The sequence below is a fragment of the Mesoplodon bidens genome (genome assembly GCF_964165515.1).
Source record: "Mesoplodon bidens genome assembly, chromosome: 13".
Taxonomy (NCBI): domain Eukaryota; kingdom Metazoa; phylum Chordata; class Mammalia; order Artiodactyla; family Ziphiidae; genus Mesoplodon; species Mesoplodon bidens.
In genome coordinates, this window is record NC_138169.1 from 57,674,983 (window position 1) to 57,687,140 (window position 12,158).

Below are 12,158 nucleotides of genomic sequence, written 5' to 3' on the forward strand. Positions count from 1 at the left end.
TTTATCTTTTCACTATCACCAAAACACTATTTGGCACTTATATATACTGAGATTGCCTTAGAAATGTTTCCTGCCTTCTAGGAAGCTAGAATCCAGGGTAATTACATTATGGGAAGCATAGACACATAAAGGGCATAGAGCCTGAGAATAAAAGCACTATCCTATACATTAATGAACCATAATCTACTACTCAGAGGGCTTCACTTTTTAAATTACACTTGAAACTACACCAGGAACATCTGATATATATTTATATATGTATATATATATATATAATATCAATCTAAACACACTTCTGTGTATGTATATCTATACTTATGTAATTATATACACCTATGTATATATGTATATACATATATACACGTTTCCCTTGCTATCCAAAAGTAGAGCATGTCTATGAAACCTTTTGTAAACTGAAATGGTATAAAGCAAAGAAGCAATTACCTTAGGACACATCTTGCTAACACATGCACAAAATAAATCGAGATAAAGCACAGATGCTCACAAACACAGCTCAAAGATATGGTGTCTTGTTGCTGAGACGCTGAGTATTGTTCCCGGAAAGGAGCTTGGCAGTGCTCCTCTTGCTGCTCTGGGTGGGAGCTGCATCTATAACAGCTCGCCGCAAAGCAAACATTGAACACTAGCTATTTTCATTTTTCCCCTTTTTTCATAAAAGCAAAAAACCTCTTCGGATTTCTTTTGGTTATTGAAAGCAAGTACTAATGTAGGTCTTTTGTAAAACAAAGTGGCCTAAAGCAAACTTTGGAAAAGCAGGGGATACCTGTATGTATACATACACGTATACATGTGTATATATACATATACATACACGACAGAGTCGTTATTGAGGAGTGGCCCCTAGACAAGTAACTACCTCTTTTTTTTTTTTTTTTTTTTTTTTAGCTAGCAAAAGGCTTTATTAGATAAACTGCAGAACACACAAGTTTGCCACTGATGACATCTCTTCCTAGTGGAGCACATGTAGCCGTTTGAAGAACTGTCCCCAAGCCCAATGGAGGTGGATTTAACTGTGGTTTAAGAGGACGATGTTGGAGGTTTAGGAATCTTTGGGAAGAGTTTCCTGTTTAACCCTTATAAAACACTTACATGGAGATCAAATTTTAAATAGTGCAGAGGATATAATGTCTTCCCATGCTGACCTACCCATGGCCCCTTGTGACTCTTTCTGTGTCTTTTCCTTTTGGAAGTTAACTGAATCATGCCCCACAATAGACATTTACTTCTATTATCTGCCTGTTTTGGATTGAGGACTGTAACTCACTAAGAGTAATCCTACCCCACACCCAATTCTATTTTTATCTGTGTTCTTATTTTCAGATGTTCTATTGACAACTTTCATAATTTCAAATGATATAGTTAGGGATCTGTATCTTGATTTGTTACATTTAGTCTGCACTTTTAAAGTAGATGACATCTGGAAATCAGTGTTCCTACAGTATTCTCTGTTCTCTACTACTCTCTGCCTACTCTTTCCTTTCTTTTTTTAAATTTTTTGCTTTATAACAAATTTAATCAGTTATACATATACATATGTTTCCATATCCCCTCCCTTTTGCGTCTCCCACCCACCCTCCCTATCCCACCCCTCCAGGCGGTCACAAAGCACCAAGCTGATCTCCCTGTGCTATGCGGCTGCTTCCCACTAGCTATCTACCTTAGGTTTCGTAGTGTATATATGTCCATGCCGCTCTTTCACTTTGTCACAGCTTACCCTTCCCCCTCCCCATATCCTCAAGTCCATTCTCTAGTAGGTCTGTGTCTTTGTTCCTGTCTTACCCCTATGTTCTTCATGACATTTTTTTTTCTTAAATTCCATATATATGTGTTAGCATACAGTATTTGTCTTTCTCTTTCTGACTTACTTCACTCTGTATGACAGACTCTAGGTCTATCCACCTCATTACAAATAGCTCAATTTCATTTCTTTTTATGGCTGAGTAATATTCCATTGTATATATGTGCCATATCTTCTTTATCCATTCATCCGATGATGGACACTTAGGTTGTTTCCATCTCCGGGCTATTGTAAATAGGGCTGCTATGAACATTTTGGTACATGTCTCTTTTGGAATTATGGTTTTCTCAGGGTATATGCCCAGTAGTGGGATTGCTGGGTCATATGGTAGTTCTATTTGTAGTTTTTTAAGGAACCTCCATACCGTTCTCCATAGCGCTGTAGCAATTCACATTCCCACCAGCAGTGCAAGAGTGTTCCCTTTTTTCCACACCCTCTCCAGCATTTATTGTTTCTAGATTTTTTGATGATGGCCATTCTGACTGGTGTGAGATGATATCTCATTGTAGTTTTGATTTGCATTTCTCTAATGAGTAAAGATGTTGAGCATCCTTTCATGTGTTTGTTGGCAGTCTGTATATCTTCTGGGGAGAAATGTCTATTTAGGTCTTCTGCCCATTTTTGGATTGGGTTGTTTGTTTTTTTGTTATTGAGCTGCATGAGCTGCTTATAAATTTTGGAGATTAATCCTTTGTCAGTTGCTTCATTGGCAAATATTTTCTCCCGTTCTGAGGGTTGTCTTTTGGTCTTGTTTATGGTTTCCTTTGGTGTGCAAAAGCTTTTAAGTTTCATTAGGTCCCATGTGTTTATTTTTGTCTTTATTTCCATTTCTCTAGGAGGCAGGTCCAAAAGGATCTTGCTGTGATTTATGTCATAGAGTGTTCTGCCTATGTTTTCCTCTAAGAGTTTGATAGTGTCTGGCCTTACATTTAGGTCTTTAATCCATTTTGAGCTTATTTTTGTGTATGGTGTTAGGGAGTGATCTAATCTCATACTTTTACATGTCCCTATCCAATTTTCCCAGCACCACTTATTGAAGAGACTGTCTTTTCTCCACTGTACATTCCTGCCTCCTTTATCAAAGATAAGGTGGCCATATGTCCGTGGGTTTAACTCTGGGCTTTCTATCCTGTTCCATTGATCTATCTTTCTGTTTTTGTGCCAGTACCATACTGTCTTGATTACTGTAGCTTTGTAGTATAGTCTGAAGTCAGGGAGCCTGATTCCTCCAGCTCCATTTTTCGTTCTCAAGATTGCTTTGGCTATTCGGGGTCTTTTGTGTTTCCATACAAATTATGAAATTTTTTGTTCTAGTTCTGTGAAAAATGTCAGTGGTAGTTTGATAGGGATTGCATTGAATCTGTAGATTGCTTTGGGTAGTAGAGTCATTTTCACAATGTTGATTCTTCCAATCCAAGAACATGGTACATCTCTCCATCTATTTGTATCATCCTTAATTTCTTTCATCAGTGTCTTATAATTTTCTGCATACAGGTCTTTTGTCTCCTTAGGTAGGTTTATTCCTAGATATTTTATTCTTTTTGTTACAATGGTAAATGGGAGTGTTTCCTTGATTTCACTTTCAGATTTTTCATCATTAGTATATAGGAATGCCAGAGATTTCTGTGCATTAATTTTGTATCCTGCAACGTTACCAAATTCATTGATTAGCTCTAGTAGTTTTATGGTAGCATCTTTAGGATTGTCTATGTATAGTATCATGTCATCTGCAAACAGTGACAGCTTTACTTCTTCTTTTCCAATTTGGATTCCTTTTATTTCCTTTTCTTCTCTGATTGCTGTGGCTAAAAGTTCCAAAACTAGGTTGAATAAGAGTGGTGAGAGTGGGCAACCTTGTTTTGTTCCTGATCTTAGTGGAAATGGTTTCAGTTTTTCACCATTGAGGACGATGCTGGCTGTGGGTTTGTCATATATGGCCTTTATTATGTTGAGGAAAGTTCTCTGTATGCCTACTTTCTGCAGGGTTTTTATCATAAATGGGTGTTGAATTTTGTCGAAAGCTTTCTCTGTATCTATGGAGATGATCATATGGTTTTTCTCCTTCAATTTGTTAATATGGTGTATCACATTGATTGATTTGCGTATATTGAAGAATCCTTGCATTCCTGGAATAAACCCCACTTGATCATGGTGTATGATCCTTTTAATGTGCTGTAGGATTCTGTTTGCTAGTATTTTGTTGAGGATTTTTGCATCTATGTTCATCAGTGATATTGGCCTGTAGTTTTCTTTCTTTGTGACATCCTTGTCTGGTTTTGGTATCAAGGTGATGGTGGCCTCGTAGAATGAGTTTGGGAGTGTTCCTCCCTCTTCTATATTTTGGAAGAGTTTCAGAAGGATAGGTGTTATCTCTTCTCTAAATGTTTGATAGAATTCGCCTGTGAAGGCATCTGGTCCTGGGCTTTTGTTTGTTGGAAGATTTTTTATCACAGTTTCAATTTCAGTGCTTGTGATTGGTCTATTCATATTTTCTATTTCTTCCTGATTCAGTCTTGGCAGGTTGTGCATTTCTAAGAATTTGTCCATTTCTTCCAGGTTGTCCATTTTATTGGCATAGAGTTTCTGGTAGTAATCTCTCATGATCTTTTGTATTTCTGCAGTGTCAGTTGTTACTTCTCCTTTTTCATTTCTAATTCTATTGATTTGAGTCTTCTCCCTTTTTTTCTTGATGAGTCTGGCTAATGGTTTATCACATTTGTTTATCTTCTTAAAGAACCAGCTTTTAGTTTTATTGATCTTTGCTATCGTTTCCTTCATTTCTTTTTCATTTATTTCTGATCTGATTTTTATGATTTCTTTCCTTCTGCTAACTTTGGGATGTTTTTGTTCTTCTTTCTCTAATTGCTTTAGGTGCAAGGTTAGGTTGTTTATTCGAGATGTTTCCTGTTTCTTAAGGTGGGATTGTATTGCTATAAACTTCCCTCTTAGAACTGCTTTTGCTGCATCCCATAGGTTTTGGGTCGTCGTATCTCCATTGTCATTTGTTTCTAGGTATTTTTTAATTTCCTCTTTGATTTCTTCAGTGATCACTCCGTTATTAAGTAGTGTATTGTTTAGCCTCCATGTGTTTGTATTTTTTACAGCTCTTTTCCTGTAATTTATATCTAGTCTCATAGCATTGTGGTTGGAAAAGATACTTGATACAATTTCAATTTTCTTAAATTTACCAAGGCTTGATTTGTGACCCAAGATATGATCTATCCTGGAGAATGTTCCATGAGCACTTGAGAAAAATGTGTATTCTGTTGTTTTTGGATGGAATGTCCTATAAATATCAATTAAGTCCATCTTGTTTAATGTATCATTGAAAGCTTGTGTTTCCTTATTTATTTTCATTTTGGATGATCTGTCCATTGGTGAAAGTGGGGTGTTAAAGTCCCCTACTATGAGTGTGTTACTGTCGATTTCCCCTTTTATGGCTGTTAGTGTTTGCCTTATGTATTGAGGTGCTCCTATGTTTGGTGCATAAATATTTACAATTGTTATATCTTCTTCTTGGATCGATCCCTTGATCATTATGTAGTGTCCTTCTTTGTCTCTTCTAGTAGTCTTTATTTTATAGTCTATTTTGTCTGATATGAGAATTGCTACTCCAGCTTTCTTTTGGTTTCCATTTGCATGGAATATCTTTTTCCATCCCCTTACTTTCAGTCTGTATGTGTCTCTAGGTCTGAAGTGGGTCTCTTGTAGACAGCATATATATGGGTCTTATTTTTGTATCCATTCAGCCAATCTGTATCTTTTGGTGGAAGCATTTAGTCCATTTACATTTAAGGTAATTATCGATATGTATGTTCCTGTTCCCATTTTCTTAATTGTTTTGGGTTCGTTATTGTAGGTCTTTTCCTTCTGTTGTGTTTCTTGCCTAGAGAAGTTCCTTTAGCATTTGTTGTAAAGCTGGTTTGGTGGTGCTGAACTCTCTCAGCTTTTGCTTGTCTGTAAAGGTTTTAATTTCTCCATCAAATCTGAATGAGATCCTTGCTGGGTAGAGTAATCTTGGTTGCAGGTTTTTCTCCTTCATCACTTTAATTATGTCCTGCCACTCCCTTCTGGCTTGTAGAGTTTCTGCTGAGAGATCAGCTGTTATCCTGATGGGGATTCCCTTGTGTGTTATTTGTTTTTTTTGCCTTGCTGCTTTTAATATGATTTCTTTGTGTTTAATTTTTGACAGTTTGATTAATATGTGTCTTGGCATATTTCTCCTTGGATTTATTCTGTATGGGACTCTCTGTGCCTCCTGGACTTGATTAACTATTTCCTTTCCCATATTAGGGAAGTTTTCAACTATAATCTCTTGCAACATTTTCTCAGTCCCTTTCTTTTTCTCTTCTTCTTCTGGAACCCCTATAATTCGAATGTTGGTGCATTTAATGTTGTCCCAGAGGTCTCTGAGACTGTCCTCTGTTCTTTTCATTCTTTTTTCTTTATTTTGCTCTGCAGCAGTTATTTCCACTATTTTATCTTCCACCTCACTTATCCGTTCTTCTGCCTCAGTTATTCTGCTATTGATCCCATCTAGAGTATTTTTTATTTCATTTATTGTGTTTTGAATCAATGCTTGATTCATCTTTAGTTCTTCTAGGTCCTTGTTAACTGTTTCTTGCATTTTGTCTATTCTATTTCCAAGATTTTGGATCTGGGAAATAGAATCTTGGATCATCTTTACCATCATTATTCTGAATTCTTCTTCAGGTAGACTGCCTATTACCTCTTCATTTGTTAGATCTGGTGGGTTTTTATCTTGCTCCTTCTCCTGCTGTGTGTTTTTCTGTCTTCTCATTTTGCTTATGTTACTGTGTTTGGGGTCTCCTTTTTGCAGGCTGCAGGTTCGTAGTTCCCGTTGTTTTTGGTGTCTGTCCCCAGTGGCTAAGGTTGGTTTAGTGGGTTGTGTAAGCTTCCTGGTGGAGGGGACTAGTGCCTGTGTCCTGGTGGATGAGGCTGGATCTTGTCTTTCTGGTGGGCAGGTCCACGTCTGGTGGTGTGTTTTGGGGTGTCTGCGGACTTTTTATGATTTTAGGCCACCTCTGCTAATGGGTGGCGTTGTGTTCCTGTCTTGCTAGTTGTTTGGCTTAGGGTGTCCAGCACTGTAGCTTGCTGGTCGTTGAGTGAAGCTGGGTGCTGGTGTTGAGATGGAGATCTCTGGAAGATTTTTGCCGTTTGATATTATGTGGAGCTGGGAGGTCTCTTGTGGACCAGTGTCCTGAAGTTGGCTCTCCCACCTCAGAGGCACAGCACTGACTCCGGGCTCCTCAATTTGGGATGATGTGTTGTCTATTCATGTATTCCACAGATGCAGGGTACATCAAGTTGATTGTGGAGCTTTAATCCGCTGCTTCTGAGGCTGCTGGGAGAGGTTTCCCTTTCTCTTCTTTGTTCTCACAGCTCCTGGGTCTCAGCTTTGGATTTGGCCCCGCCTCTGCGTGTAGGTCGCCGGAGGGCGTCTGTTCTTCGCTCAGACAGGACAGGGTTAAAGGAGCAGCCTCTTCGGGGACTCTGGCTCACTCAGGCCGGGCGGGAGGGAGGGGCACGGAGTGCGGGGCGAGCCTGCAGCGGCAGAGGTCGGCGTGACGTTGCACCAGCCCGAGGCGCGCCGTGCGTTCTCCCAGGGAAGCCGCCCCTGGATCCCGGGACCCCGGCAGTGGCGGGCTGCACATGCTCCCGGAAGGGCGGTGTGGGCAGTGACCTGCGCTCGCACACAGGCTTCTTGGCGGCGGCAGCAGCAGCCCCAGCGTCCCACGCCCGTCACTGGGCTCCGCGCTTTCTGTCGCGACTCGCGCCCGTCTGTGGAGCCCCTTTAAGCAGCGCTCTTAATCCCCTCTCCTCGCGCACCAGGAAACCAAGAGGGAAGAAAAAGTCTCTTGCCTCTTTGGCAGCTCCAGAGTTTTCCCGGACTCCCTGCTGGCTAGCTGTGGCACATTAGCCCCCTTCAGGCTGAGTTCTCGCCGCCAGCCCCAGTCCTCTCCCTGCGCTCTGACCGAAGCCCGAGCCTCAGCTTCCAGCGCTGCGCGCCCCGGCGGGCGAGCAGACAAGCCTCTCGGGCTGGTGAGTGCCGCTCGGCACCGATCCTCTGTGTGGGGATCTCTCCGCTTTGCCCTACCCAGGTATGTGGGGGGTTTCTTGCCTTTTGGGAGGTCTGGGGTCTTCTGCCAGCGTTCAGTAGGTGTTCTGTAGGAGTTGTTCCACGTGTAGCTGTATTTCTGGTGTATCTGTGGGGAGGAAGGTGATCTCCGCGTCTTACTCTTCCACCATCTTACCCGGAAGTCGTAACTACCTCTTTATTTCTCTGATCTCTTCTTTGTAAAATGGGTTGTTGTGAGAATTAAATGAGATTAAAGCATAAAAAAGTGCTTTGAATGCAGTCTGTACCCTCTCAGTCATTTTACAGATTATCACAGCAGGAGGGAACAGTCCCTGTGTGGTTAAAGTTAGCAGTCCGGTGAGATGAACTCCCAGAGTAAGTTTTCCGAGGACCATCTACCTACTTCTAAACAGCTCAGGACTTCTCCAAGCACATAGTGCCTCACATTCAAGTTGCCACTCCCACCAGAAATCCAAGTCATCCATTATCACCCTAATTCTCATTTCCATTTGGCCACACTACCCCTAATCTGACTCAATTCCATCTCTTCTCCTCTGAATCCTTGCCCTGGGCCTTCTGGAATCATCTTCTGTGATCAGACAGTTGCAGCCTCATTTCTGAAGAATTCCTTCACCTCTATACCTACGGGTAACATAATTGTCCTTGAGGATCCCATTCTCCCTTTCAAGTGAAATCTGCTGTCTTTCTTCCTCTTACACACCACCTACTTCAGGGCCAGGAGGTAGATCAGATATACTCTTGATCCCACTGCTGCCTCCAACCATTTCTCCATCATCTCCCTTCAAACAGAGACTGATTTATCCATTGGGCACAGAAGCACAGGACCTAGAGTCTGTGCTGCTTTTAGAGAACTAGGAAAATATTTTGATTTCTTTTAAAATCAAAAGGAAAAACTGAATATAATCCAAGGATTATATTCATCTTTTATTAACACAGTTATAAAATACATTTTAGTATTTTTTATGAAAGAAGGGGCTAATATGCTTAGGGCTCAGGAAAGTAAATAATGTGGCCCTGTTGTAAACCCCTAGCTCTTTCCAAGTTCCTTCCATGAGGGTCTATCACATCTACTCCTCTACTTGTCCATCTAAGGGCCAAAGTTCTGCTCTTATTTATTGAGCACATGAGCTCCCATCCATTGCACTCCTCTCCATCCAGAATCTAACATCCAAGATTGGCCTAGCTGAATACTGAGTCATTAATGCAAGAAGCCACGCTTCTAGATCAGCCTCCCCACTAGACTGGAGAAGGTATGTGTTTTTGGGTGGGTGCAGGGGTGAAGAGGAAGGAAAGAGTCAGGGCTAAGGCCTGGAAAATTGTAAGTCTTTCCTATTCGGTCCAGATGATCTCAGACTTTGGGGAAGGATCGAATCTGCTAGTAGGGGGCCTTGGCAGGCCTGATGAGAAGAGCTAGGAATGGCAGATGGAGGAATAGCAGCTGATGCTGAGGATAATACAACCATTTGGGGTTCTTTACCAATATTGTCTCCCTTTCTGTAGCCTCAGCTACTCTCATTTACTGGGCTGGGCTGGGTAAGCCAAGCAAGGGATGCCAGGAGGGTGTGCTCATGGCCAGTGATTCTAAGGGCCTCTTTGTGCTCCAGCCCTGGATCAGCAGACCACATGTCTATGCCTCTGAGTGCCCCATGTCCCAAAAGCTGTGATGTGAGTTTTCAAGGTGCTTCAACACATCCTGTAGGGAAAGCAAATGCTCATCACAATAGAGGTGGGGAAAGACTGAATCCTTATTTCCCCTGAAGCTTCCTAAGTTCTTGAAGTGCAAAGTAGAGAGAAAAGCTCAATGTGTGTGCAGAGGGCTCTTCAGGCTGTAAAAGTCAGCCTGAGAGTGGCAGGCAGCACTCATTAGGCAGGCGTGGGAGAAAGCCTCTTCTTCAAAAGGCAGGAGGCTAGATAGCAGCTGATGGGGCAGATGTGTTTGTTTTAGCATGGGCTTGGTCCTGGAACTGCTCTGCCCCAGGCAGCTCTCTCTCCTTCCCTTTTCCTCTCTTTGTTAAAATACAGATTTACATCAGGAGGAAGCCCAGCTTCATAATGATGGAGACTACCTCCTTGCAGATATAATCTCTGATTGAGGGGTTGTAGGGAGGGAAGGAAGAAGACAAAAGAGAGTGTATGAATTCACTCTAAGATTCAAATCACATCAGGGGCCCTGTCAGTCTCCTTAGGCATAAAATTGGGCAAGGCAGAGAGCAGCAGTGTGTGTGTTGATATTTTGCTTGCTCCCCCTTTTCTATAAATCTCTATTTACTCACTTAACAACCTACTGAACTTTCAGAATGGAGCCTTACTACCCCTTCTTACCTAAGGCAAAACAGAAATAAAGATTCTTGCTTTTTTTTTTCTTTTAATCACCACTATTCCCTGGGGACACGAGCAAAACTGAACTTGTTGGTTCACTTTTAAAGAAACTTTTATCTAAGTTGCTTCTAGTGGGATGTTCTGACGTTACTTACTTTACTATTTGTCTCAGTATTTAAAATATTAATGTATTAATTACAAATGGAAATTTGCAAATGCTTACTGTCACTCACCTAGAAACAAATACTCAAAAGATAATCAATTTAATATCAATATTTCTTTTTTTTTTTTTTTTGAATGCCAAGATTTGTCTGGCACTGTTTTGGGACCTTTGGTGAATATAAGAAAATAAAGGTTATAGTCTCTCTGATCAATGTGGGATGAAAAAGCAAACTGTGAAACAATAGCAAAGAAAGTAGCACCCTAAATTTAAAAAGTACCAACAGGCATAACAATGCACATTACACATTCTAGGTGTTCCACACATATGTTGAATAAATAAGATTTATATTTTCTGTACAGTAATATTGACCTGTAAATACATTACGCCGTTTCATAATGCTGGTTACCTCACCCATATAACATGAAAATCATCTGTTTCAAATGAAATAAAAAAGGGTAAGGTCTTTTTCCTTTTGCTCTGAGATTTGTGATGCTAAGAGAAAAAAAAATCAACAATCATAGAAAGAGTCTAAGTAATGCAGAGCTATTTAAATCAGTGTAAGAAAAACTTGCATTTTAAAGGGGTGCCTTCTGTAGAAAGGGGAATCCATAGCTTCTGTGCACTGCACTGGAAAACACTTTCAGTAATCCTAAAGTCAGCTGGGAACACAAATACTAAAACGCATATCATCAAATGTTCATCTCATACTAAAAAAACTTCTTTTTTTGTGCTCTTTATTTTTTTTATTAGTTGTCTATTTTATACTTATTAGTGTATATATGTTAATCCCAATCCCCCAATTCATCCCACCACCCTCCCTCCGCACTGCCCACCACTTTCTTCCCTTGGTGTCCATACGTTTGTTCTCTACATCTGTGTCTCTACTAAATAACTTCTTGCAAAAAGTACCTTTAAAGACAAAATAGCATGTTGTATAATTTTGCCTTCAGAATTTTTCTTTCTCTTTCTTCACATAATTTTGAATTCTTTTCATTGTACATATATAAAATTTAATTTAACTATAAATAGTTAAATCCAATAAGAATTTTAAAATTTTTATGAGAGGACTGTAGTACAGAGAGAAATCAACCCTTTTACAGTGTCCCAAATGTGATAGATACAAAAGCTATGTATGAGACTCCAGGTATGGAATGGGAAAAGAGAAGCCAAATAGAGTTGACATGGGAACTAAGGTTGAAGAGGAAACAATAATTTCACTGAACTTCCAAGTTGTCTATTAAATTCTAGATTTCATTCCAATTTCAGGGCTATTAGGAAGCACTTGGAATCTGGGAAGGAAATTACTTTTATTCAGACTATTACTATGGGGAGAACATTGCAGATCTGAAGATCAGAGTTTCTCATCAGGATGGTTTCATCTTAGACTTTTGTTGGGAGAAGTAGAAAAATTATAGGTATGGTGGTCTTACAGTTTGGATTGCTTTTGTAATCAGGGGGATTTTCAGTCAGTCACCTGAATAGGAAATAATTTGTCTCTGTGTCTAGCTAATTCGGGGAAGATAAACAGTTCAGTTAATCATTTATGAGACAAAGAATAGAAGTATAGAGGGACTGTGTCTGGTCTTGTCATAAAGAAAAAGTTGTTTATTAGTAAGTTTTACCTAAGTCACAGAGAGAAAAGTGTGGGTCTTTGTATTGTAGTAAGTCATTTCCCTGGGTCACAGAGAGTAAAGGTTTTCTTAACCATCCCTGTTTTCCAGGAACACAGGGCTCAA